The following is a 27855-nucleotide window of genomic DNA, read 5'->3' as shown; positions in this document are numbered from 1 at the left end:
TTCTCTGTCGTGGGGCTGTCCTGTGCCGTGTAGGACTCTTAGCAGCATCCTGGTCTCTGCTCACTGGATGCCAATAGCAGCCCCCCGTCCGGTCGTGACAACTAAAAATGTCTCCAGACATTGTCGGATGTGCCCTCGGGATAGAGTCACGCCTGAGTGAGAGCCCTCACCTTATTTAATCTCCACGGTCACACCGTGCAGAGGTCACACCGTGTATGTAATGAGTTGCATCTTACCTATAAGATCTGAGGCTCGACTCGATTTAGTGTTGTGCCCAAGGTCACACAGCCAGAGGAGACTCTGCTGCCTCAGAGGCCCTGGCTCATTCTCCACCAACGTGGAGAGCTTTTTCTGTTCACTCTGGGACGCCTCCAAAGCTTTTAAGCCCTCCAAATCCCATAACTCCAGAGTCCATTCCTCACCCCTCCTCACACGCCCTCAAGCCCACCGGCCCTCCGTCTGTAATGCCTGTACTTACTCCGTCCCCTGGCCGAGAGTGCACACAGTGGAGCTGACGGTCCCTCGGGCTCAGTGAAGGGCAGAGGGCTGGCTGGACCGGAGCCAGCATTTCTCACTGACCACAGCGGGGCCCTGACTCCACCCCTCCCCTGGCCCCGCCTGGTCTGCCCTGCCCTGTCCTGTCCGGGCAGGCATGCAGCCACTAGGCAGGCTGAGGGCACAGCCACGGGAGCTCTGAGCAGGGCCACCCACCCACTGCCCGCAGGCCCTGTGCAGACCACCGTTTGCCTGCACTGGCTCGGGCCCTCCACCAGCTGCCAGCATTCCAGGCACGGGGAGAGGGACACCCTCTGGCAAACCTCCCTATTTCCTTGCTGGTCCCTTTGCTTCCTGCAGCCGATTTGCTGTGGATCTGAGGGGGGTGAGCCCAGGTTGGGACGTGAGCCCAAGACCCCCACAGGCCTACCTGCTTATGGAATTCACGGACCCCAACAGTCAGATGCAGGTGGGAATTAGAGAGAGTGAGAGAGTCTCACAATGGTCGAGATGAAGGGGTCATTGAGTCCAACCCCCTCACTGCACCGTAACTGAATTGAGGCTCAGAAAGATGAAGAGACTTTTCAGAATCGTGCTTCCAATTAGGGGCAAGTGGGGCTGAGTGCCCAGGTCACCAACTTCAGGGCCAGTGCTCCTTGCTTAGAAAAGGACTGTATCTAGGCTTTCTGTGGCTTGACTGGACTGTCTTTTTCCACCTTGAAACTGGGGCTCCCAAACCGAGCCCCACACGTGCAAGGGTATTTCCGAGATGCTGGTACAGGATATTGACTCAACCCTTGTTTCATTCCCAAGGTCTTATGCCTGGGGCTTCCTAATTCCAGAGTGTACTGTGTGTGGCTATGACCCAGAAGGTTGTGTGGATGAGGTGGAGTGTGGAGTTGGCAGAGGAAACAGACAGCCGGGCGTTACCCCAGGAAAGTGATCTCGATGCTCAGAAAATGGGGTCCCTCTACAACCTTGAGACGTTCCCCTTCCCTCTCCGTGATTTTGGACCCAGAGATGGCCCATTATCTCTGTTAATCCTGACAACCACCCTGCAAGGGGATCCTGAGCTCCGCCCCAATCTAGAGATAAACACAGTCACCACCAGGCATCAGCGCTTACTCTATGCTCACTGCCCTCGCAGTGTGTTGGAAGGCGGGTACCGGGATCCCTATCGATCAGTGAGAAGATGGAAGCAGAGAGAGGTTAGGTAATCCGTCGAAAGGCACACAACTAATAAGGAGAGACATTAACAAGGAGGAAGCTAGGCCCCTTCTGTCCAGGGTTTGCTTTCTGTCCATTGCACCACGTGACACAAGCAAGAGTCCTCTATCTCATGACCTAGAGATTCCTAAGCTATGTTCTATAGGGTGGAATTCACGTCACATACCTGTGGTAGGATGGATAATGCCCCCCAAAGATATCCACATCCTAACACTTGGAGCCTGGAAATGTTACCTTATATGACAAAAGGGACTTTGCATATGTGATTAAGTTAAGGATCCTGAAATGCGGGGCTACCACAGATTACCCAGATGGGTCCTAAATGTCATCACAAGGGTACTCCTAAGAGAGAGAGGTGGGAGCTCAGATTCAGAAGAAGGCAATGTGATCATGGAAGCAGGAGGAGAAAAGACAGTGTGATGTGCGGCCAGGGGCCAAGGATGTCCAGGAGAAAGCCCTGCCAGCATCTTGATGTTGGCCCAGTGAGACCTATTTGGACTCCAGACCTCCAGAACTGTAAGAGAATAACTTTGTGTTGTTTTCAGCCACTAAGTTTGTCATAGTATGTTACAACAGCAACGGGAAACTACTACAATACCCCAGAATGGGTCCCTGATGAAACGACTTGGGAAAGATGGGAGATCCTGAAGGACTTCTCCAGACTGTGTGTGCTGTTCCTGGAGATACCCCGTGTGCTTTTCCCCCAGCTTACGTTTTAAGGAATATCTTGAGAATCTGGGGAAAGTCTGTGGCAACCTGACGCCCACTGCCACTCAGAAAGGGCTCTGAAGGAATGGGGCTGAGGATGGGTGAGTCTTGGAGGGAGAGGTTAGGGCTTCTCAGGGCATGGTTCTCATGGATTCGTCTGCTTGGGCTACCATAACAGACTATCCCAGACTGAGGGGCTTAAACAGCAGAAATTTATTTCTCACGGTTCTGGAGCCTAGAAGTCCAAGATCAAGGTGATGTCAGGGTTGGTTTCTGGTGAGATCTGTTTTCCTGGTTTATAGATGGTGTCTTCTTGCTGTGTCCTCAAGTGGCCTCTTCTCTGTGCACATGCAGAGAAAGAGATAGAATGAGAGAGTGACAGACCAGTCCTAGGGGAGCAGGGCCCCACCTTATGACCTCATTTAACTTTAATTACTTCCCTTAAAAGATGAAGGCTCCATCTCCAAATGCAATCACCTTGGGGGTTCGGGTTTCAACGTATGACTTTTTGGTGGACACAGTTCAGTCCATAATAGCTGGGGTGAGAGGGTAGGATGGGCCAGCGGCCTCAACATGAGAATTCAAAGGACTAGATAGCCCATGATAGATTAATTTTTCCATTGACATCCAGAGCAACAAACAGCACCATTCCCAGGAGGCAAGCTTCACTCCGAGCAGAGGTGGGTTCTGCTCAGCCCACTGAGTGTTTGTAACAATGTTGAATGGAAATGCCTCTAATTAAATGGGGGCTCTTACTGTCCTGTCTGCCTGGTCCCCAACACTGTCAGCTCACTGTTCAGGTAACCTGCCAGCCCTGGCAGGCATGTGAAGTTATGACCTTGCTCTAAAGGACTGAGTTGTGATAAAAGATGAAATGAGATAACAATAGTTAACATTTGTAGAGCACCAAAGATATGTGCTTGATACATGGTAACTCATCCAATGCCCAAAGCAGGCTCATGTGTTAGGAAGTATCATGTCCATTTTACAGGTGAGGGACCTGAGGCACAGAAAAGGGGCCCAAGTCCCATACCATGTTATGAGTTCAACTGTGCCCTCCCAAATTTGAAGCCCTAACCCCTAGTATCTCAGAGGATGACCTTATTTGGAAATAGGGTAGTTAAGATGAGGTCACACTGAAATGGGGTGTGCCTTTAATCCAATATGACTGGTGTCCTTATAAAAAGGGGAAATCTGGACACAGACACTCACACAGGGAGAACACCATGGGAAGCTGAAGGCAGAGAGCTACAAGCCAAGGAACACCGAAGATCACCAGCAAACCAGAAGCTAGGGGAGAGGCCTAGAGCAGATTATCCCACACGGCCTCAGAAGGAACCAACCCTGCCACCTTGGTCTTGGACCTCCGGCCTCCAGAACTGTGGGACAATAAGTTTCTGTCGGTTAAACCACTCAGTTTGTGGTACTTTGTTAAGGCAGCCTTAACAAACTAATACGCTCAGTCATTGGTGGAGTCCAGATTCAAACCCAGGCATTCTGGCCCAACTCCAGGTTCTATACTCAGGTGCTCTGCAGCCCCCTGATGACTCTTGGAGACGCTTCTCACCAAGCCTTGCTCATCGCAGGTACTCAGAGCAGGGGAGCTGTTAGTCTTAGCTCTGACTCTTCTCAGAGAAGGGCCCCTTGCCTTTGCATGCAGCCAGGCTTCCTGCCCTTCGCCCACCATATTCAGTCAGAGCCAGGGGCTCCCAGGTCTGTATCCCCAGGGGATCCCGTGTCCATCCTTCCCTCTCTACTGCTACAGCTGCACTAGGGGCTCTGTGCCCACTTACAAGTGAGGAAATTGAGATCCAGAGATGTGAAGTGCTGGCCCCACAGCACAGGGTGAGTGGAGAAGCTGGGATTGAAGCCCTCCTGGTCTCACTCCAAATTTCCAGCACCTCCCCCTCCACTGGGGAGATCCCTCTGGCTTCCTGGCTAGTGGCAAGTCCCCACGTGGTAACTGTTTGTTGAATGAGAGGATGAATAACCGAACGAACCCCTGATGCATCTCTACACACCCACTTACGAGAGCCTTGCAGACTCGTCACCTCCACTGGCACTGGGGTCCCCCACTACACCAGTGATGCTCATGGCACTCTGGCTGCCTCCCTCTGCCCTCCCACTGCAAAGTATATAATGACTCCCCTTTTCCTGCTGGAAGAGAGCTCCTGAAATCCCAAACACACACGACCCCTCTGAGTGCTACTGCTGGTCCCAGAGAAGTGTGCCCCCTGAGTGCTGTAACAAAGGCCACACAAATAAGAGACCATAGGAGAGTGGCAAACGGAAGATCAGGAGGCCCAGGAGGACCACCACTCTTGGGGACAAGGTCTCTTGCACAGAGTCCATTTTTTTAATGTTCCAAAAGGTCATTTTGAAATCTGAGAAGCTGGACTAAATATTTACCCAATCAATTCCAGGGACGTGTCAGGGGCTGGTGATAAGGAACAAATAGCTGGGACCTTGCTTAGGGCACAGCCTTTTCCATTCATTCATTCATTCATTCATTCACAAAATATTGGTTGGGCCTCAGTCATACAGACCATACGATCAGCACTGGGGCCAGTTATTGGGGTGAGTGAAGGGAATGTAGGGTGAACAGGGCCCTGCCTTCCAGATGTTCCATCTAATAGGGATGGGGGGGCCAGAGATGAATATCAGCCAACCACGTTTGATGGTGGGATGACAGTCGCCTTTAGGAAAGACATGAGGCATTTATAGGAGATCCTGGCATAAGGCAGATTCCCAGAGACGGGGAAGGGAGCGTTCTGGGTGATAGAATCCAGAGGCAAAGGCCTGCAGGAGGGAAGCTATGGGCAACCTGGGAAAACAGCAAGACTTTCTGTGACCGAAGTCATTGGATACATGAGAGCAAGAGGAGGGACTGAGGCGAGAGAGGCAGGCAGGGACCAGATCAGGGAGGGCCTTGACTGTGGATAGAGGAGTCTGAACTTGACCTTGTAGGCAATAGGAAGCCACTGAGTGCTTTTGAGCAGAGGAGGGATGAGTTGAATCAGAATGAGGAGGCATCACTCTCAAGACCAAACTGAGGGTGACTGCTCCCCTCCTCTCCCCTTCATCACCCCAGGGCTTCACTCACTCACACACCACCCCAGCAGTGCTGTTGTCATGGTAACCCCAGGCCTTGGCCTTCTTTCAGGCTTGTCTGACACTCTTGAATCCACTCACCCACCTGCCTCTGTAGGGGCAGAGTTGGGAGTGGATCAGCCTGGGCCTGACTTTATTTCTTGTCAGACTGTTGAAAAACAGAATCCCACTTCCTGGCTGGTGCAGGAGGAAATGGACCGATATGTGAGGTCACATTCCTGCTTTTCAGCCAATAAACCAGGAGGCAGAAAGGAAACTGCAGTCCTCTGAGCCTTGGAGGGCCTGGGGTCCTGAGGCATCTCCAGGTCCATGTCCAGGTAGCCCGGAGCTGGTGTGGTGAACACTGGAACAGTCTTGCTCAGCAGTGTCCTCATGTGGGAACTTTCCTTTGTCAATATTCCTCTGAGGCTGTCCTGTCGAGCTCAGGGCTGTGTTTTAGAGTCAGGGAGGGAAAGAACCCCAGAGGCTTCTCGCTCCCTTCTGCAATGGCTTTTTCCACCGTAAAACAGTCATCTGTCTCTCTCTCCGGATGTTGTTTTCCTGCAAAGAGCCTATTCCTATAGTTGTGGCGTTATTTCGACCAGGGACCCATCCCTGGAATATTGCGACTCTTAAACAATCGTCAACACCAGAGGTGCCTCTCAGCCTGCTCTCCTCGGTCACCAGGGAAAACTCCGGGTTTGTGACAGTGAGACCTCTTGTCATCAAGGACACCCACAGCACCCTGCCCAGAGAAACGCGTTTGCCAGAAATGACTGAGGTTTGCTGTCAGCCTGCCTCCTCCTGTGGGAGGGGTAGCGGTTTATTCTCGTGGACTCCGGTAGACCCCCCCCTAGAACATTCACCCCACACACTCAAAGACGGTCTGAGCTGGATCAGTTGGGCCAGCCCTTATTATCCAGGTGGGGAAACTGAGGCCTAAGAGGGGAAGGGATTTGTCCAAGGCCTCAGAGCGCATCAGTGGCAGGGCCAGGAAGTACAAACAGGCCTCCAGTCTCCAATCTCACGCTCTTTCCTCTTCTCCAGTGCGTCCCATGACCAGAGCCGTCTATTCTGGGAGATATACTGGCCACATCTCCATGGCCACAGGTTGGGGCAGTGCCTGTGCCATCCTGGGTAGCTGCCCACCGCACTGAGCTTTCCTCACCATCTCTCTGTGGCAGCCCCCTTGGTTGGTGCTCTCCCTGCCAAGGCCTTCTGAGCCTCTGCTCTGGAACAAGGCACCCATCTGCCTGAGGGCAGCTGGTCCCACACCCCTTCCCCTTCGGCACATATCTCACCAACCCATTGGAACTTGGAGCGCCTCACCCCTGTGTGTGGGACCAGGTATGTCAGGGGAGTGCAGGCAAATCCCGGAGCGATGGGAAAGGGATGCATTCACAGAGTGTCTACCGTGTACAAGGCGCCGAATCAGGCTCCTTGTAGCCATCATTTTGTTTAATCCATACAACCACCCTGGAGGGTTTCTCCAACTTTCTGGGATGGAAACTTGCTCAAAGAGGTTAGATGATCTGCCTGAGGTTACACAGTCTGGGGAGCTGGGTGTCCAGTCCACACCCATCTCGTGCCACCTACATCCCTCCCCCTCGCCAACAGCTTCTGCCCTGGACTCTCGCATCTCCTTCGTCCCGCACTCAGTAGAGAGCTGCTCACACCCAGCCCTCCAGGCCACGTCCTCCTGCTTGTAACAGACAAGCCAGCCCTGAGAGGGCTATGGTCTCATGGGGTTGATCACCCTGCCCAGAAAGAGGATGCTCTGAGTGTTGCTGGAAAATGTCACCGCCAGGAAGGGCCGGTTGAACCAAAGGACTCGGTGATTGTGCAGGGCGGACAAAAAGATGCCAAATCTGCTGGTGGCCACTGCAGCCTGGGTGCTAACCTCACCCACCTCCAGGATGGCCTTGTGGAAACTCGGGGAGGGAAATCACAAGCGTTGCCTCTGAGAGAACGTGAGTGGGGGTTTAGGAGAACGTGAGTGGGGGAGCCAGAGATCGCTGGACATCCATACTACATGCAAAGCCACTAGTTGGGGATGTCACAGCAAGAATTTCTACACTGGGCGGACTGCTGAGCTGGGTGACCCATTATTTATACAATAATAATTCATTAATTATTGAATGATAATAATCATGATAATAATAATAATCATTAATTGAGCACTGACATGTGCCTAGGCTCTTTTTAATCTTCATAACTACTCTACGAGGTCGATATGTTACGTCCACTTTACAGATAAGGAAAATAAATCCAGAAACTAGGTAGCCCCCTCATGCTGTGGGGGCTGGAACTGCAATTCAAACTCTCCAACCCAAGGCTCTGCCCTCTAGCGGCCTTTTGTCTTACTGAGCTCAACTCACAGGTTCCTTTCTCTCGTCTAAGAAATCTCTTGATGCACATGCATCCAACTCAGCCTCATCTATATCCTTCCTCCGTGTCTGTCATTGCATTGGTCGCTCTCCATGGCCATGATCTGTGAAGGCGCTGTCTCCTCAACTTGACTGGGAGAGCTCTCTGTGGGCAGGGGCTGGGTGGACACTACCCCAGCACCAAGCGCCACGCTCAGTACATGGCGGGTTGGTTCGTGGATGTCTGTGCCTGTGGACAACTGAACAGACTTGGGCTCTGAGACTTCACGTGGTGACGGAGAGAGCAGCAGCTCCCGAGGGGTGGAATTTCCCACCGGGGTCCCCAGGGGTAGATAGCTGCCGATGACTTACCCTGGACACCAGCAGGTTTAGCTGTTTGGTGATGCCGGACAAGGCAGCCCGCTGCAAGAACAGGTCCGTGAAGCCCAGCTCGGGCAAAATCTGACCTAATTTATGGAGCCGGAAATGGAGAACTTGGGGAATACAGCTTGAGCTCCCCGTAAAAACACCTAAAAGAGGCATGGGGTTAAACAGGGGACTCGTGAGCAGGTCAGGGACCCCAGTGGGCTGTGCTCTCCTTGACTGCATTCTCTAGCTGGCTCCACTCCGTCTGAGTTCTGTCACCACAAACACCCATTTCATCATGTCAGCCGGTGGCTTAAGGCCTAGCTCCTTACACCCAGGGCCTGCTGTTGAGGGAGCTCCTTCCCTTGGGAGCTCATCTTCAGCAGAGGTTGCTTTCTGTGGGCGTGCCAGGCGCCCAGGGAGATGCAGGTGTCCCTACATGTCAGTTTAGTCTTTGTCTCTGATGGGGCCCTGTGGGTTTTGCTTGTTTGCAACCAGATGATTTCTTTGGATCAAACTCCTCTGCCACATGAGTTGCGTGAATTTTCCACCACATATGGCCTCGGGCTGAAGTCCTTTTCTTATATGTGGTTGGAGATTTTCCCACCCATAGCCCCAGGGTGATGTGAAACTTCCTCGCTACTTCCTGAGGCTGTGGATGGAGTTTTCTTAAACCCCTCCATGCCGGCTCAGTCAGCCGTCTTGACTGGAGGTCTACCCATTCAGCGTACACGGGTAGACCCTCTGAGAGCCAGTGTCACTTCACCCAAGTCTTGTGTAGTACAAAGGCCACATCTGGAACCAGGACTCTTAACACCTAGTCTGGTTCTCTTTTCACCAATGGTGGGGAATCTTATTTTAGAAAATGGAATCCTATTTTAAATGCAATAGAAGAGTTCATTATTTAAGGAAACTCATGGAAAGTCTTAGAGCAAATGAGAATTCTTCCATAATTTGGCCGTCGCCTCCTATTCGGGGGCACTGGCTTCCATTAGAAGGGTCCATTTGAAGGGCAGTGCTGCAGATTCAGCATCACGTGGCACATGTATTATCTCTTCTGGAGCAAGTTGTTCCACCTTGTTAGCATCTCTGGAGTCAAAACCTCTTCCATCTGCTTCATTTCCCCTCGGTTAGGAAGGATGAAAAGGCCTGTTGCGTTTCCTTTGTAACCCATCCGCAGCACCGAGCAGGGCAAGTGTCTGTCGTGAAGACGCCAGTGGTGCTGCGTATTCTGCAGTATCATAGGCACCTTGACTGCTGTGTCCTCAGCAACATAGAAGTCTTGGGGAGAGGTTGTTTAGAGAGTGAATGGCTTCTCCCACAGAGCTGCAGGGAAAAAGGAAAGAAAGTACAGGGCATCCGTGGACCAACAAGCCAATCCTCCAGCCAGGGGATGCCCCCCCCACTGTCATTCTAGACCCCTACCTTACCATCCCATCAATGGGCACCAGATCACTCAAAACCTGATAGGCCTGGGGAATGGATTTCTCGGGGCTCATTAGGTTCTAAAATGAGAGATTCCAGAAGATATTGACAGGTTGTTTCGGGTCTTCACCAATTACTTGAAACTGTTGCACTTAGAAATTTTGCCAACCTGATGCTCGTGTAGTGATGGCTCATTGTGGTTTTGATGTGCACTTTCTTGGTTAAAAATGAGGTTGAGAAACATTTTGCATGTTTGTGGACCTACTAGATATCCATTTTTTTTTAGGTCAGTGTCAGTTTATGTTTTCCCCTGTATTTCTATAGGTCTGTTTCTTAGTAGTTTGCAGGAGTTCTTTCTGAACACTAATTGTACATCAGTTATGTGTGCGACAGATACCTTCTCTCCCTCTCTGACTTGTCTTTTCCCTCTCATATGGTGTGTTTTGGTGACTGAAATTCTCGACTTTAATTCAGTGGACATATCGGTCTTTATTTTTATGGTTAGGTCTTCCGTGTCTTGTTTAGGAAAATGTCCCCTACCTCAAGGTCGTGAAGATATTCTCCTGTATTATCTTCTAGAAGCTTTAGTATTACCTTTGTATTTAGGACTTTACTCTACCTGGAATGAATACTTATGATTGGTGGGAGGGAGGGGTCCAAAACAATTTACTTCCCCTTTTGGGTACCTAGTTATCCCCAGCATCAATTAAAAAAAAAAAATCTGGGGCTGGGCCAGTGGCATAGTGCCTAAGTTTTCATGCTCTGCTTCTGCAGCCCAGGGTTCGCAGGTTCGGATCCTGGGCTCAGACCTACGCACTGCCTATCAAGCCACACTGTGGCAGCATCCCATATAAAGTGGAGGAAGATGGGCACAGATGTTAGCCCAGGGCCAATCTTCCTCAGCAAAAAAGGGAAGGATTGGTAACAGATGTTAGCTCAGTGTTAATCTTCCTCAAAAAAAAAAAAAAATCCATCCTTTCCCCAGTGCTCTCTCGTGCTAGCTTTGGTATCCGTGCGGCCATTTCTGGGCTCTATTCTGGCCTGTCTATTCTGTCCCATTGGTCTATTTGTACCACACAACCTAAATTAATATAGATTTATAATAAGTCCTGTGCTCTGGCAGCAAAGTTTTCCCATCTGAGCTATTCTTGGGCCTTTGCACTCTCATATACATTTTAGAATCAGCTTGTTAACTGCTACCAAAAAGGCAAAAAAAAACACCTGTTAGAATTTTGATTGAGATGACATTAAATGTTTAATTTGGGGGAAAATTGTCATCTTTACCATATAAAGTCTTTCTCTTCATGAATGTAGCCCATTTTTAAAATAATTCAAGTCTACTTTAATAGCTCTCAATATAATCTCATCTACAGAGACCCGGCACGTCTTTAGTTTGTTTTCTTCCAGCTACTTTTCATTTGTGAAGATAAGCCACGATTGTTCCACTGCTCCCACCACGTGACCTTGACTGAGGTCTTGGGGCTACATTTAGGTCCCCAGAGTGACAGCAGCTGTGTCAGAGGGCAGGATGTCTCTATCCCCCTTCTATTTCTGGAGAACCTCTCTTTCTTGTGCCAAGAACTCTAACCCGGTTTGGAACTATGTCTCTTCCAGGAAGAGAGAACCAAAAATCTTCATTATTTCTGGCCAGAGCTGTAAGTGGGGTGATGGTATATACTATACATTTAAATTATATTACATTTTAAAAGGAATGGAGTCAGTAGCATGTTGTGCAGCCACTAAAATGAGATCCAAATAAAGTTTACAATAGCATAAAACTAACACGCGCACACACACACACACACACACACACAGACACACACACACACACACACACACACAGAGTGCATACAGAAACTAGTAAAATCTGAATAAAGCCTGTAAAATTGCACCACTGTCAATTTCCTGGCTCTGCTATTGCGCCACAGGTATACAAGATGTTTTCTAGGGAATGTGGGTGAAACATACACGGTCTATGTACTATTTTTGCAATTCCCTATGAATTTATAGTTATCACAGAATTAAAAAGGTTTTAAAAAAAGTTCTTAATGGTGAATGAAAATTCCACATGTAAAATGCAAGTGATGACCAGTTTGGCTGGATTATTAGTCTGGAGTTTTTTCCCAGAATCTCTTCCTTGTAGATTCTGGGTTCAAGGTGTTACAAGCGTGAGATTGGGAGGTAGATGCGAAGCCACAATCGCACACTGAAGGTTTTTCCGGGCAGAAAGAATGATGGGCAGACCCAGAGGAGCCCTGAGTGCTCCAGCATGTGCACACCCTCCTCCAAGTTCATTGTATAGTATACACATTGTCCCAACTCTAGCCCTGCTGATCAACAGTGTCCCCAGGCCACCACCAGGTGCCCAGCATGGGCCTTTCCATAAGATCCCCCCACATGGAACCACTCTGATGGCTGGATGTGCCTGGCGTATAGATTCCTGTCTTATCCACTTGTACCAATTTGTCCCCCTACACCAGTGACTTTCTGTCCCTCCAAATCCTTCTTCCTCCACACCTTCACATCCCCAGCCCCTCCCACAATCATGCAAGGTCTGATTCCGATAACAGTCCCTTCTCTTTCAACACTCCTGGTGGCTTTGCTCCTCTGATGAAACCCTGACTGACACTCACTGTACAAAACTCTCCCCCACAGTAATTTCCACTGTGTTAACATATGTGAGTAAATGGAAGACTGGAAGGAATTATGCTAAAAGGTTAACATTGGTTGCCTCACGCTAGTAGCATTATGGGTAATTTTTATTTTCTCTTTTATACGTCTTTGTATTTTTAAAGTTTTTCAAAATGAGCATTGTCATCATTAGAGTAATTACAATTACTTTAATTATTCACTGAGCATATATAATGGCCAGGGGTCAGCAAACTTCTTTTGCAAAGGGCCAGAAAGTAAATTTTTTAGGCTTTGCATGTCGTTCTGTCTCTGTAGCAACTGCTAATCTCTGCCTGTGTTTGAAAGCAGCCATGAGACGATACATACCTGAATGGGTGTGGCTGTGTGCCAATAAAACTTTATTTACAAAAGCAAGGGGCCCATCAGATTTGGCTGTGGGCTGCAATTTGCCTATCCCTTAAGGCCCTCTTCTAGGGGTTATACAAATATCATTTGATCCCTCAAAATAAAACTTTGAAGCAGAGTCTCTTATTATCCTTTAAACAAACAGCCTGGCCTGTTTACACTGTTGAAGTGGCAGAGCTTCGATGTGAATCCAGCAGTTCAACTGCTGATCACTGGATAGAATGCATTTCATGCACTACTGTTATTAAGAAAATATGTCTAAGACATGAAGGGAGGGAAACCTCAATACTATACAAAAAATCTTAAATATCTGACCCTCTAATGTTAAGTCTTCTGAGGGCTGCTCAACCCTATCAGACCCAATCCACCTGCTTTCTCTTTTTTTCTTTTTGGTATTTAATCCATCAATAAATTAGAAGGAGAGGGAAGATACAGGATCCACCAATGAAGTGACTCTCACCCAAAGGTAAACGTAGTTCACCGGCACCATCGTGATATCTGTGCTGAGTGCGCTGACCAAATCCACAATCTTCCCTCCAGTTTCCTTGTTGACATGGTCCTGGATAAGCTGGGTTGTGCCCGCAGAGTCATGGAATTTAGTGCAGAAGAGTCTGGAACCATAGAAGGCCTCGGTGTCGTTAAGGTACCTCTGAAGGAGTGCCAGCTCCTGGCTCAGGAATAGGGTGCTACCCACGCGTGTCTCCTGACTGTCTCCAGGGGGGTTGAGAGTGTGCAAGGGGGTGTGGAAGCCCCGGAGGGTGTCGGCCTTGCACATCTCCGTGAGGTTGAAGCCTAGACCCTTGAGGATCTGGATCCAGCTGTGTGAGAGAGCTCCCAGGGACAGCCTGGCATAGGCGGCAGAGATGCTTAGCAGGGAGAAGATGTTGTTCCAGAGGGTTTGCGAAGCCATCAGGCGGAAGAGGCAGAGGGCAAAGGCGGTATTGCCCGGGGCAGTCTTGAGGCTGGAGGAGCCCTCACCAGTGCCCAGAGCCTCCTGATGGGGGCTGTCGGTGTGACCCTGGCCGGCATGCTCAGGGTGTAGCCGACTGTGAGAAAGGCCCAGGAGCCCAGCCAGGAGGAGGAGTAGGTGGTCGGCAAGATGCATCTTATCTGTTCTCAGGTCTATAGGAGGAAAGAGAATGCCCAGGAAATTCCCTAGCAGAACACCCAACCCTACTGAGAAGTCAAGTGGTAGCAGGGCCCCGGGGTGGTAGGCGACACCCTCAACTCTTGCAGATGGGCCTGGAGCAGACCAGCAAACTCCCAGCACCCCCTACGTGTGTGATGACAGTGATATCCTGTGGCCCTGCTTTAGATTTACAAAGATTTGCTTTCACATCTCATTTCATTTCCCAGCTCTGTGAGCTCTGCACAGCCCTGGACTCCATTCTCACTACAGAGATGGGGAGACAGAGGCTGCAGAAGTGCCTTAATCAAGTCACCTAACTTGTCAATATCTGAGCTAGAACACAGGTCTCTGGACTCTCGGCCTGGGGCACCTTCCGCCTAATGAGTTTTTTTCCTTTGCCCGGTGACTCATTGCTCCAGGAGTGCTAATCGCCAAAGGTTATTTTTGCATTTACTCCACAGACATCCGTGGTGTGCTTTATAGTTTACGAAATCACTTCTATGTCATTCTGTTTGACCATCTTACCCAGGTAGAGAACAGTCAAACTGGCATTCTTATCACCACCCCGTACAGAAGAGATCACTCATGTTCAGTATACGTTTTACCCAAAGTCCCAAGGATAGCGTTGGTCCCTTTTCCTAATGAATGTAACCTGCCCCGAACAAGATGCTCGATTTTCTCCATCAGATCTGCTCTGAGCCATCAAATGGCCCTACCGTTATCTGGTTCTCAGCCCCAAAACCCAGTTGTCATCCCTAACATCTGTCTGGCCTTCCATCCACCCCTACCCGCTTCAATCTATCGGCATGCACTGCAGGATATTCTGTCACCGTCTCAGACCCTCCATTGCTATGATCCACATTCAAGTCTGCAAAAATCCTTCACTGGGTCAGAAAACCTTTTCCGTAAAGGGCCAGATAGTAAATATCTTGGGGTTTGGGGGCCATACAGTCACCGTTGTTTCTACTCAACTCTGCTGTGCCAGCTGGAAAGTGGCCACAGACAAGGCATGCACAGATGGGTGTGGCTGTGTTGTGGTAAAATTTTATTTATGAATGCTGAAATTTGAATTTCATGTACATTTGATGTGTCACAAAATACTGTCCTTCTGTTGATTTTTTTCAACCATTTACAACTTTTATATTTATGTTTTATATCTTGCATTCTTAGTTCATGGGCAATACAAACATTGTATTTTTTTGTTACTGTATTACAGATCCACGGGCTGTAGTTTGTGGACCCCGACCGTAGGCCACTGCAGTCTTGTTTTCCGTACAGCTGTTGGAGTGATCAGTTAAAAACACACGTTGGACCACTTTGCTCAGCTACTCAACACCCCTCCCCACAACATGGCTTCCTACCAACCTATAACCCCCACCATCTCACCCCGACTCTGTCACTCTCCCACCCCTGCCCCCAACCCTCATGTGCTTCTCTCTCGGGCTTTACAATGAGATCACCCAGAGGTCTCCTCTCGCAGGAGCTCTTCAAAAGCACCTGGATCCAGAGCCAGAGACCTGTGTCCCAGGCTGTGTGGCCTCGGGAGAGGCGGATCCAGTTCTGGGCACTAGTTCCCCCACCAGTGCAGTGAGGAGGTTGGTGCATCACGTGTAGGGGGCTTTCTAGCCCTGCGATTTGTGTCCTCTAGGTAGGGTGGCCAGTTGCCCCAGTTTGCCCAGTACGTTCCTAGTTTTAGCACTGAAAGTCTTGTTTGCCAGAATTCCTAGTCCTGGGCAAACCGGGTGGTTGGTCATCCTCCCTTTAGAGTCTCCACTGTGGCCTTCAGAGGGTTTCTCACAGCACAGTGGACCCCCTGCAACTCTCTGAGCTCTGGAGGTGGGGCAGGGACATGGCTCGGGTTGATCAAGCCCAGGAAGACTAGAGAAACCTCCCAGCACCACCTCCCACCTCCCCGATTAGGTAATTCTTAATGAGCAGACCCGTGGGTGCAGCACGGTCTCCACCCAGAGAGGAAGCTCACTGGGTGTTGGCTCACCTCCTCCCAAGAGAATCCCCTCTTCCCTCCCGGGGAGACCCCAAGAGGGTTCACTGCTTCCTGTTTGTGTTATGTGTTGAGGTTTGCCTGACACTTGTTTCTCCTTGAGGCCCATGGGAACCCCTTAGTGGGTCTGGTCCCCTCTCTGGGTTTTTGTCACACTCCCCTCCATTTCACCACACCCCCAGCAAAATGAAGAGTTGGACCAGACCTGGGCAACAGACTCCAGCGCCTTCAAGAATCTGGTAAAGCTGCTTCCAGGGCGACATGGTGGGGAATGGAGGGCATGTGGGACTGGAGACAGTTCACTCTCTGCAGCCAGACAAGACCCATCTGGGGCCTGGATGCCGCCCAGGGCCTCCAGTTTGCGCTCCTGGGGTATATGATTTCCGAGGAGCCTTCCAGCTTTAAATTGCGTGATTCTGCGATGGAACCTGCTGAGATGTCATATGTAGGACTTCTAGGACAATGCCTCCCAGGGGCCAGGGTGGTGTGGGGTGGGAGCAGATCCCTCCTTGGGCCAGGAATCCAATTGCACATTTTCTCTTTAATTAAAGCTTGAAGGTGCTTTCTCTCCAGTAGTCAGGGAGCCTCAGCCCCTTTAGACAATCCTGGGGTGGCTGGATGTGTGGGTGACGTCTGGCTGTTTCTCAAGCCATTTGGGGAAGGACTACAGGGAGCGATGTAGCCCTCGGTGTCACATCAAGATGTGAATGAGATACCCTGGCCCATTCAGGCTTCCTCTAGTAGACTGTTCTGAATGTTTCTCCAGGTACGTGGGGCCTGGACTTGAGTGGACTATATACCATTGAGCAACAAGATCGTGCTGGGAGCCCTGAGCTGGGCAGAGCACAGAGTGGCAGAGCAAATCCAAACACAGACCTGGACCCAGGCAGCCTGGGGCCCAAATCCCAGCTCTGCTGTTTTGCTCAGAGAGGTTCAGGGTCACGCCCAAATTCACATGACAAAATGCACAACACCAGGGCAAGAGAGGACTTGGTGTGCCAGAGAAGAGGGAGAGCTATTATGTCACTTAATTCTCCCTCTCTCTCTCTCTCTCTCTCTCTCTCACACACACACACACACACACACACACACACACACACACACACACACGGGCTACTGTCCTTATCTCGTTTTACAGATCAGAAAACTAAAGGCCAGAGTAGTTAGCTCAGATTCCAGAGTCAGTATGTGCGCCCTGGCCTATTCTGCGTGGACACACCTGTCACTGCGCTGGAATGTCAGCTCAGGTTTTGTTGACTGCTGTAACCCAGATACTCGAACAGGTGTGGCATGCAGTCTCTGCTCCATCAATATGTACTGAGTGAACGCAGAAAGGAAAGATAGTTATTGGTATCTGGTCTCATCAGTGTGAAAATATATTCCCTTTACAAAGTCTACCATTTGGGGTTGTGCTTCCTTAGACTGGCTTCTGCAGAGCTCGACCTCAGGCCCACTGGTGTTTCCTTCTTCCTTTCCAGCTTCCTGCAGAGGTGGAGAGCAGGGAGTGGGGGCTCTGCCTGGGTTGGATCCCAGCTCCACCGCTGATCGTTACTTACTCCGCCTCATCATCCTAATCTGTAAACTGTGGGCAACAATTGTTCCTAAACGTCAGGGTTAGGGTGTCATGAGGAGTCACTAAACCCATGTCCATAAAGTGCTTAGAATAAGGTCGTGCAATATGAGTGTGAATAATTCTGTCTCATTATTCCAGATGGCTTTTGCACTATTCGTGTACCCCAAAATGTATGAATATGGCTAAATCAGTGTTTTCAAACTTCTTTGCATTGTGGTCCCAATAGAGTTTCTTAAGAAAGATTTGGAGTCTCCCTGAGATATGCACAGACACACAACATTTTACAATTTAGGGAGATTTGGATCCCACAACGGTCCTGTGGTCCCTGCGTGCTGGGACAGCCATTATTCCCTCAAGGCGTCTTGTATAATGGAAAGGTGGAAACGACCTTCAGACCTTCACAGGGAGTGGCTGGCTGCGAGTGTGGAGGAGCAGGCGGCTGTGGCCATCTGCACGGGCGGCGGGCTGCGCTCAGCCGCTAGCCCGGAGCTCACTCTCGCCCAGCGGCCTGGCTGCTTCTGGCCCTAAGGCCTCTGGGAGGGCCTGAGGATTGTGCAAACCTTGCACGGCACATCCTGGAATGACATGGGTTTCTCATTAACCGTCTGTGAGGTCCAAGCAGGCAACAATTCATGTCACAATCGTATCTGTATTTCCATGTGAGAACAGGCCTGGCCCAGAGAAGATGCTTCGTAAAAGTCAGTGAATGGATGAATGAGTGAAGACAAACCCGAGGCGCTGCTCAAAGCTCCTGAAAACTGCAAAGATCTCAGCAGGACCAGTTTATTTATTTATTTAATTTTTAATTTTTTTTGTTTGCTTGTGAGGAAGATCGGCCCTGAGCTAACATCTGCCAATCCTCCTCTTTTTGCTGAGGAAGACTGGCCCTGGGCTAACATCCATGCCCATCTTCCGCTGCTTTATATGGGAGGCCACCACAGCCTGGCTTGCCAAGCGGTGTGTCAGTGCGCGCCTGGGATCCAAACCGGCGAACCCCGGGCCGCCGCAGCAGAGCGCACGCACTTAACCACTTGCGCCACCGGGCCGGCCCCTCAGCAGGACCAATTTAAACGACAGAGGAAAAGCTAGCTGACCTGGAAGTCCAGAGAGGAAGTGGGGAGAAGGAGCTTGACCATTTCTCTTTGTCCCCCAGAAAGGCCAGTGGAAAGGCCGCTGCTCCAGGTGGGGCTGCTGCCGTGGCAGGGTCGAGGTCCCCGAGGGGAAGCTGCTTTTCCCAGCATCTGAGCAGCGGCCTGAGCTGTGCTGCAGTCATGAACCCCACTCGCTTGGGACCTGCCCTCTGTCACTCTGCAGCGTGAGGCCCAGCCCTTTCTCTGTGGATGCCCTGGCCTCCAAAGCCGGCACAGGTGTACTGCTAAAGCTATCCTTCCACCTAACCATTCCCACCCCCTTCACAGTTCCTGGTCTCCAGGTGGAGCCAGGACATCGCCCTAAAAAACGCTGCCGTCATTTGTAATTTGATTGTCAACATAATAATGGTTGTTATGAAAACTTTGGGAAAATACAGAGTCTAAAGAAGAAAGTAAAATCATTTGCAAACCCGTCATTCAGCTATAACTAGATTTAATTTATTTACTTCCAGTCTTTAAAAAATGGGTACAGGCACGTACAGAATATCAACAGTGAGGCCCTTCCAGTCTTGGTTTTGATGGAGGCACAAAGATAATACATGTTACAGTCCAGAGAGAGTCCTGTGCAAAAATGTCACAGAAGGTGGGTAAGATGGTCTCCTGACTCTTCCATGCTCTCCTCACGTGGAAGAGGATTTGAAAGTGGTGAGAAGGGGGAGACTGAGGGCGGAATTACAGAGAGGAGGGAGGGGAGGGCTTTCCCCCGGCCACGTCAAGAATGAGGGGTGTCTTCCTTGTTGAGCCAGCGTGGTCACGTCCTGGTCAAGGCCCTCTTCCCAAGGTGAAGGGGCAAGGGATCTCTCTGGAGCACCAGTTTTAAGGATGCTAATCCCATTCATAAGGGCTCCACGCTTATGACCCAATCACCTCCCAAAAGCCCCACTTCCTAACACCATCATCTTTGGGGGTCAGGATTTTAACATATGAATTTGGGGGAGCAGTGCAAACATTCAGACCCCAGGAAGGCCCTTCAGTGGGGGCACTCACATAGCACAATCTGTACTTCCATGGTTAGGGGCACAGTGGATGGGGATCTGATGCCTGTCTGGATAATCTACAGGCAGAGGCGGGCTGGTTAGACGTCCTGGGAGCTCCCTGCCTCTATTTCCCCATTCCTCTCTTTAACTCACCACTTTCTACCTGGCTTTGGGATACGTGGATACATGTGTGTCCCGGGTACATATTGCTGGGTAACAAACCACCCCAAATTTAGGGGCATAGAACAGCAGCCGTCATTCATTATCACCATCTCTCACAGTCCCGGGCTTGATGGGGCTCGGCTGGGCGGTTCTCTTTCAGGGTCTCTCACGGGGTTCAGTGGGACAGTGACTGGACAGAGGCAGCTTGAAGGCAGACAAGTTCAAACCACTACCTCTGATGTCCCTACTAGACTCGGGGCTCTTTGAAAGCAGGGACTCCATTTTACTCATTTTTATCCCTGTGTGTGTCCCCCTCCCTCTCACTTTCATTGCTCAGCACAGAACAAGCCCAATGTAAGTGTCTGTAGAACAAATAATAATAACCACAGTAATAACTACAGCAATATCAGCTCCTACATGTGGAGTCTTGCCCCGTGCCGGGTGGCCCCATGGTGATTCAACCACACCATCTCATCCGAGGGATCCTAAGAGGCTTGCTTTATCCCCATTAACAAGAAGATGGAGTGGAGGCCTGGAGAGATTAAGTATCTTGCTGAGGTCACACAGCCAGTAAACTGGAGAGCTGGGATTTGATCCTGGGAATCTCTGGTTCCAAAGCCCAGGCTCCTAACCTCCCCTTTTGCCCATTACTATCAGAAAGAGGGTGGCTGCCTTTTGCCTAAGACCAACATTCCTTAAAATGTGGCCCTGGGGTTCTTCATAAGAGGGGTCCTTGTTAAAAGCAAAGAATCACAGGATTCCCTCCAAGTTTCTTGAATCAGAATCATGGGGACGGGACGGCGTAGGGTGGGTCCAGGAATCTATGCTTTAGTGAGGTCCCAGATGAGTGTGAAAATCCTTTGCGGGGCCTAGCTCCTGCAGTTCAATATTTCACCACCAGAGGGCGCACCCCCATTTCTTAATGGCACAGGCATTCTTCCCTTGCCATGGGGCTTTGGGTGAAAAAAGGAGGCTTTTGTGTTTGGGAAAGCACACCCGGCCCTCTGCTATTCTTAAAGAGCGTTAAATCCAGCTCATCTAGCCAAACACCTCCTATTATAAGGAGAGACAGAACTTTCCAAGGCAAGTAAATGGCAGAACTGGGCTCAGAAAAAGACACACAGCTGTGTCCACACTGCCACAGGCCCCTCCCTCTCCTGAGCGCAGACTTGACTGCAGGTTGCAGGGGAACTAGAAACACCTGGTGGCTCAGGGAGGCGAAGACTTTGGATGACCCCTGAATTCAGTCAGTCAGTCAGTCAGTCAGTCAGTCAGTCAGTCATTCATTCCAGCTACTTGCTGAGCACCACCATCAGTTTCTCATCGGTGGGGCAGGGAGGGGTAAGCTCACCCTCACCTGTAACCGCACACTGCAGTGTGTAGTGCTGAGGGGAAGTTCAGGAGTTAGAACTGACTATGGGGACTTGCGGGGGGCTAAGGGGGTGGGGGGATTGCGGGAAAGGGGGAGTTAGGAAGGGTTTTTTGAGGAAGGATCTTTGAGCTGAGCAGGATGAGGAGTTACCAAGCTAAAGGGGAGGGGTTGGAGTGGGGAACAGTGTCCCAGATAGGGGAACAGCATGTACAAATGTTCCACAGAAGAATGAACCATGGAACGATGGTGGTTGCAAAGACACCATTGTGCCTGGGGCTCAGGGCGTGAAGGGCAGGGTGGTGGGAGGGAACAGACATTGAGGACCCACAGGAGCACAAGACACAACCTTGACCTTAGGAGGTGGGAGACAAAATTTGGCCATGAGCAGTGACAGCATGAGGCAGCCCCAGGCAAGGCATAAGCCAGAGAGCAAGGGATTGGAAGGGGAAAACAGGGCAGGCTTCATGGAGGAGGTGGCATTTAGATTGATCCTGGTTTGGTTTGATTCAAGGGCATTAAGGCTCCTTTCTCTGCCTGTGCAGAGCAGGTATCATCTTAGCCATGAGGATTTTCTATCTGGTCCTGAGAAGATTATTCCAGAAGGTAAAAAATCATTCCCAACTAAGAGGGAAGGGAGGAGATGAGGATTTCTGCTCTTCAAGAGCCAGCTGAGTCCTTCAGACTCTGTCTATCCCCACCACGACTCCAGCCCACCCCAGGCTCTTCTGCATGTGCTGCCGGTTCTAACCAACGGCAGGCCAAACACACGGTCTAGGCTTTGAGGCCTCTGCCCATGACCCTCTGCACCTCTCAGCTCAGAGCTGCCTGGATCTCAACACTTGAGAGCTGTTGAGGCTTATGAGATAACGGGGAGGGATGGTCTTATAAATGGTTGTGCAGATATGAAGGGTTTAGAGCAGCCTTTTGTAATAGAGTCTGACTCTATCTTCTGATGTGCGACTGCTGGCAGCTTTTAATCCTTATCCCTCCTCTCTCGCTTCTGCCCCACATCTGGGCAAGCCGATGAGAAAGCCCATCGATAGTTCAAACCATGCATGGGGATCCTCACCCCGGCCCCACCCACCAACCACCATAAAAACCCCAAGCCAGCCTTCAGTTCCGGCTTTCTCAACTCACTTTTGGACAAGCTTGGGAGTCTGCCCTGCTCTCCCCAGAAAGCCCCGTTATGTGAGCAGTAAACCTGTTCATGCCCTCTGGGTGCACGTGCGGTGTCTACAGTTTTGACATCCAAACCAAATTTTAGGCGAGGATCTGTTATGGGCTGAATTACGTGCCCCCCCCAAATCATACGTTGATGTCCTAACCCTCAGTGCCCCAGAATGTGACTGTATTTGGAGACAGGGTTTGAGAAGAGGTAATGAAGTTAATATGAGGTCATATGGGTGGGCCCTAATCTGATATGACTGATGTCCTTATAAGAAGAGGAGATTAGGACACAGACACGTACAGAGAGGGAATACCATGTGAGGACACAGGGAGAAGACGGCCATCTACAAGCCCAGGAGAGAGGTCTTGAGCAAATCCATCCCTCATGACCCCAGAAGGACTCAACCCTGTCGACACCTTGATCTCAGACTTTTAGCCTCCAGAACTACGAGACAATCAACGTCTATTGTTTAAGCCGCCTGGCCTGTGGTAGTTTGTTATGGCAGCTGGAGCTGACAAGACAGAGTCCATCCTGTCTCTGGTTCTTAACAACCTCCTTTCTCTGGGATCTGCCCTCAATACACTGGACAGTCCCCAGCGTCATGGCCGGGCCTGTGTCTCTGCCCCTCAGGCCGGAAGTGGTGGCATAACTGAATGATGGGCCAGTAAGTGCCTCTCCTGGAAGTGGGGAAAGAAGGACTGAGAGTCTTTAGTGCCGAGTTGTGATGGTGGCAGAGTCTAGAAAGGCATAAACCCCTGCAGCTGAGTCTGGGGATGTCCCTCCCAGGGTCCGGTGGTTCCACATTCCCTTGGATTCCATGAGGTTCTCTGACAGCCTTACAGACCTTCCAATAAATTCTCTCTTTTTGTTTCTTTAAGCAATCCAAAGTGTCCTAAGACTCTTTGCAGCCAAAAGGAGTGTAACTAGCACGGTTATTAACATATTTTACAAATAACAAGAGGATGTTCTCTTAAGTTGGGCTGATATTCACCCTCAATTTTGTCCTTAGTAGTAGTTTGCTCAATAAACCCATCCTTTTTAGCTTAGCCCATCATTCAGCTTAGCCTTGATGTGAATAATTATAATCCTCTGGTTAATGGCACTGGGTGAGGCCCTACCCTGTAAGAGTAGGTAGGCACATTCCAGTGTGCCCTGGAATGTAGCTTTATCCAGGTCCTTTAAGCAGGGCCTGGGAAGGGATCAGTCCCCATGGTGGATTAAGTATGGCTGCAAAGTCTTTGCTGCTCCTCCCTTCAAGAGGTGGGGTCTATGTCCCCTCCCTCCCTCTGAGTCCCTTGGGACTTGTCTTAATAATATGTGGGCAGAAGTGATGCTGTATAAACTCCTGCATCTGAGCCTTGAGATCTGCTGCTTCTGCTTTCACATGCTGGAATGTTCCTTCTTGGAAGCCAGCTGCCATGTGGGAAGTCTGACTGCCTGGGACCGCCATGCTGTGAGGAAGCCCAAGCCAACCAAATGGAGAGAGATCATGTGAAGGCACACTGAGGCACGAGGCATGGGAACAAAGGCTTCCAGTACCTTCCAGCCCAGCCCAGCCCCGGTCTGAACATAGCCGATGGATGCCCCGGGCCAGCACCGCAGGGAGCAGAAGAACCGCCTGGCCAAACCCTGCTTGAATTCCCGACGCCCAGAATCCTGAGCAGATAAAGTGACTGTTGTTTTCAGCCACTGAGGTTTGGGGTTGTTTGTTACGTTGGCAACGAATGTCCCAAAAAGTCTCAGACTTAAGGCTTTTCAAGCGCCTGTTCTTTTTCCTTTCTCTTTGTGAAGTACCAAAGCACAGGTACCTTCCCGATGCTATGCAACCCAACACCACACCCGGATAGATGCTGTTCTCACGGGTGAGGATGCTGAGATCAGGAGAGGAGGCACGAGTCCATTCATTGCCTTGTCAGCCATTTATGGAGCACCTACTGTGTGGCAGGCACTGTGCGAGGCTCTGGGTATTGAGTGTTGAGCAGGACGAAGTCCCCGTCCTCACGGGACTTGTATTCTAATCAGGGTCACGGACAGTAAACAAACACATAATAGAATTTCAGATCGTGACCAGCGCCGGAAGACACACAGCAGGCGGAAGAGGACATGAAGACTGATTGGGGGTGGGAGGGTGGGGATGTCCACTCTGAGGAGGTGGCATCTGAGCCAAGACCAGTAAGGGAAGGGACAAGCCATCACCCAAGTGTGGCCAAGGATTCCAGGCTGAGGGAAGAGCGCGAGTTGCCCAAGTCACCCAGGACGTCGGCAGCTGAGGCAGGTGGCGAGCATCTGAGTGATGTCGGGGAGACTCTGAATCCACAGCTCTCGTTGCCATGGAAACCTGCTCCAAAACAAGGTGATGTCCCTCTTCTTCAGTCACACTCACCATGGATACCCTGGGGAGGGAGACAGGGCAGGGGAGGAGAACCAGCGAGGTTGCCGACCTCCAACAGGTGTGTGGGCGGAGGACCAACGGTGTCAAAGACAGTCAGCGACCATTAACCACGTGTCTGCTGAAATGGCTGGTTTCGGTCCAGGGATGGCTGGGTTGGATGTGCACGGTGATGGTTTGATCATCATAAGTTAAAAAAAACCAAAAAGAGGCTGTAACTCGAATGGTGGGATTCATGGGCTCCGATTAGTCAGAGTCTGTGAGCCCGGGCCAGCAGGAGGCCGCTGGAGCTGCTGATAACGTGCTACGATGTGAGCTTAAGCAGAGGGGTGTGGAAGTATCTAGCTCCCCGCAGCTGGAGGCAGTGAGAGGGGCCAGGTAGCTGGGAATGGGAATCAGGAGGCCTGGGCTCTAGTTCTACGTCTGCCAATGGTGGCTGGGTGGCCTTCAGCAAGTCCCTTTCTCTCTCCGGACCTCCGCTTCCCCATCTGTAAATTGAAGTGGTTGGACCAGTAGGGAGCTGCACACTGGACCCTCTCAGGGGCCAGGTTGTCAGCATGACAGTGCGGCAGGCCACAGGAGCACAGTGGAAAACCTGACGTCAGCTCCATGAAGCCCGAGATTTCCGACAGCTCACTGCCACGAATGCCATTGGTGCCTGGGGCCGAGACAGCCTCACGGTGGATGCACAGTAAATATTTGTTGAAGGTGTGGATGAACCTGTGTGCCCAGTCCAATGACGATTCCAGCAGACCTGATTGTTCCAAGGAAGTTGTGAATCTGGATTTCTTTTTTAATGTGAACTGTCCCAATTTGTAAATGTGGGCCTCTAACTTAAACGAGTTTTTAAAATCTGTATGTGCCAAACAGTACAGAGTGTACAAGTCCAGCCTGTTTGCTGCCAGTTTGCAATGACCTTGGCACTAGAAATTCTTCAAGGTCTTTTCCAGCTCTGCATTCTTGAAAGGAAAAACAAAATGTTTGTGTCACTCGGTCTCGTAATGGATTTGAGGCCGGCTTAGGGGACCTCCCCAGATTTAAATTTAAAAGTTAAAAATTTTAAAGACTTACAATCAGGAAAAATAGAAATTAAGTTAGAATGCTGCAGTGATAAAAAAGAACAAAACTGGGGGACATACTTTACCTGATTTCAAGATATTATGAAAGCACAGTAAATTAACAAAAACTGAATGCCACAGCCAGAAGGTCAAATAAAAGGCATATTTACAAGCTAGGAGGTTTCACACGGCTATTTGCCTCTAAGCTTCCTGGAGACCAAAGTCACAAGGGTCGTGTTCTCTTACATCGTTCTCACGGCTCACATGGGGCAAGGACGTTGGTTCTTCACATCTCAGCCTCTGACACTGAAGAAACTTCTTCCTAGAACGTCTATGCCTGTGGATGGCTGCGCGCCAGCCCGCTCCTGCTCCCCAGGACACAGAGGAGGGCTGTCAGGTTGGACAGAGCAGGGAGCTCAGGAGCAGCGTCCCTCGGCTGGGTCTGAGATGCTCAGAGGGCAGCATCTCTGTGAGGATTAACCGGGAGGAGGAGAAGGAGCTGTACGCTCAGTCCTGTCTCTGGTCTAGGCTGGGGGAGAATTATAAAAGGGGGGCTTAAGATTACTGCGTGTCTAGCCCAGCGTGGCTAGGTGAGGGACAGCCTGAGATGAGGGCTGAGATGCACTTGCTGTTTGCTTTCTTCCTTGCCTTTGCACATGCTGTTCCCTCTGCCTGGGACGCTGTCTCCAGGCCGCTGCTGATCAGGAGCCGCTGCATTCCCTGATCATCCCTGCTGCCCAGTGAGAGATGCTCCTTCTAGGGCTTCGTATCACTCTGGATGTTGTAGATCAAAAACAGTTGAGTGCCAGCAATTCGTAGGTTCAATTTAACACATAGAGCGTCGTGTCCCGCTCTTCCTACTCAGCATTAGACTGTGAGTAATCCCTCATGTTAAAAAATTCTTCCAAACGTCCATAGTATCCCCTCTTTAGGATCTGCCATCATTTATTTAGACAATCCCTTGCTGCTGGGCATTTGAGTTACTTATGAATTCTTTTTCAGCCTTGGGATATTATGCTGGGTGTACGTCCTTAAACCTAAATGCGTGCCCCTTCCTGATTTCTTCCTTAGCACCATCCTGGAAGAGGGATTCTGGGCTGTGATCTACAGCAGTCTCCTAGGGCTGCCATGATGAAGTACCACACAGGTGGCTCGAAACAATAGAAATATATTGTCTCATAGTTTTAAAGGCAAGAAGTCCAAAACCCAGGTGTCGGCAGGGCCGTGCTCCCTCCAAAGGCTCTAGGGCAGGATGCTCCCTTGCCTTTTCCAGCTTCTGGAGGCTCCAGGTGTTCTTGGCTTGTGGCTGCATCACTCCAATCTCTGCCTCTGTCTTGACATGGCCTTCTCCCATGTCTCAAATCTCCCTCTGCCTTGCCCTTAATAGAACACCTGTCATAGGATTTAGAGCCCACTCAAATAATCTAGGATGATGAGATCAGGGGCTTCAGGGGGTGCAGGGTGCCCAGTGTGGATGTCTGCCTGTTACTCCTCAGCCAAGGCAGCCAGTGCAACTGAGGGGCACCCCAGGGAGCACACGGGGCCGCACGGCGTGGTGTGGAGACCCAGAGGTCCAGTCTGTGAGGGCAGCCAGAGAGGCAGCCCAGTAGGAAGTGGGGCATTTGTGGGAACCCCCACAGGCAGCCAGGAGCCTGGGAAACAGATGGGGTAGCAGGAGCTCTGGGCTTCAGGGAACAGGTGCCAAGGGCCTGAGCTCAGCATTGAGGGAGAGGGCGAGCGTGAGGCAAGGGCAGCCCTCTCTGGGTGGAGATTCCCCAGCACAGGACACCGAGAGGGTGGAGAAGCCAGTACAGCTCACTGGGCCAGGTGGTCTGGAGGCGCTTAACTCATCTGCCTTGCTGGGGGGCCCAATTCTTTAACTCTTGGCAGCGCTGCCCTCAAACAAGCTGTAAGGCTCCTTCCAATGCATGCCGGGCCAGCCTCGCTGTGTCAGAGGCACCCGGTCAGGCTCATTCTGGTCATACCAGGATCTCTCATGGACTCCAGGCCCCAGCCTGGAGATGTTGACTCAGCAGGCCGGCGGCGGGTCTGGGGATCTGCGTGGTCAACCCGGTCTCCAGGACAACTTGATGCCAGCACGGTTTGGGGATTGCTGGAGCAGCGGGCAGGGGGTCGATTCAGCTGTGCCATCAGGGGGCTG

General features: G+C 50.7%; 1 pseudogene; it reads right to left on the bottom strand.

Annotated features, from left to right (window-relative positions):
- Positions 1–7252: 7252 nt before the first annotated feature.
- On the bottom strand, positions 7253–13818 carry LOC131421282 (kallistatin-like; annotated as a pseudogene).
- Between the last annotated feature and the right edge of the window lie 14037 nt (positions 13819–27855).

This window comes from Diceros bicornis, chromosome 24 (assembly GCF_020826845.1).
Source record: "Diceros bicornis minor isolate mBicDic1 chromosome 24, mDicBic1.mat.cur, whole genome shotgun sequence".
Lineage (NCBI taxonomy): Eukaryota > Metazoa > Chordata > Mammalia > Perissodactyla > Rhinocerotidae > Diceros > Diceros bicornis.
Note: the sequence above shows the minus strand (reverse complement) of the source record. Positions and strands in the feature narration are given on the sequence as shown.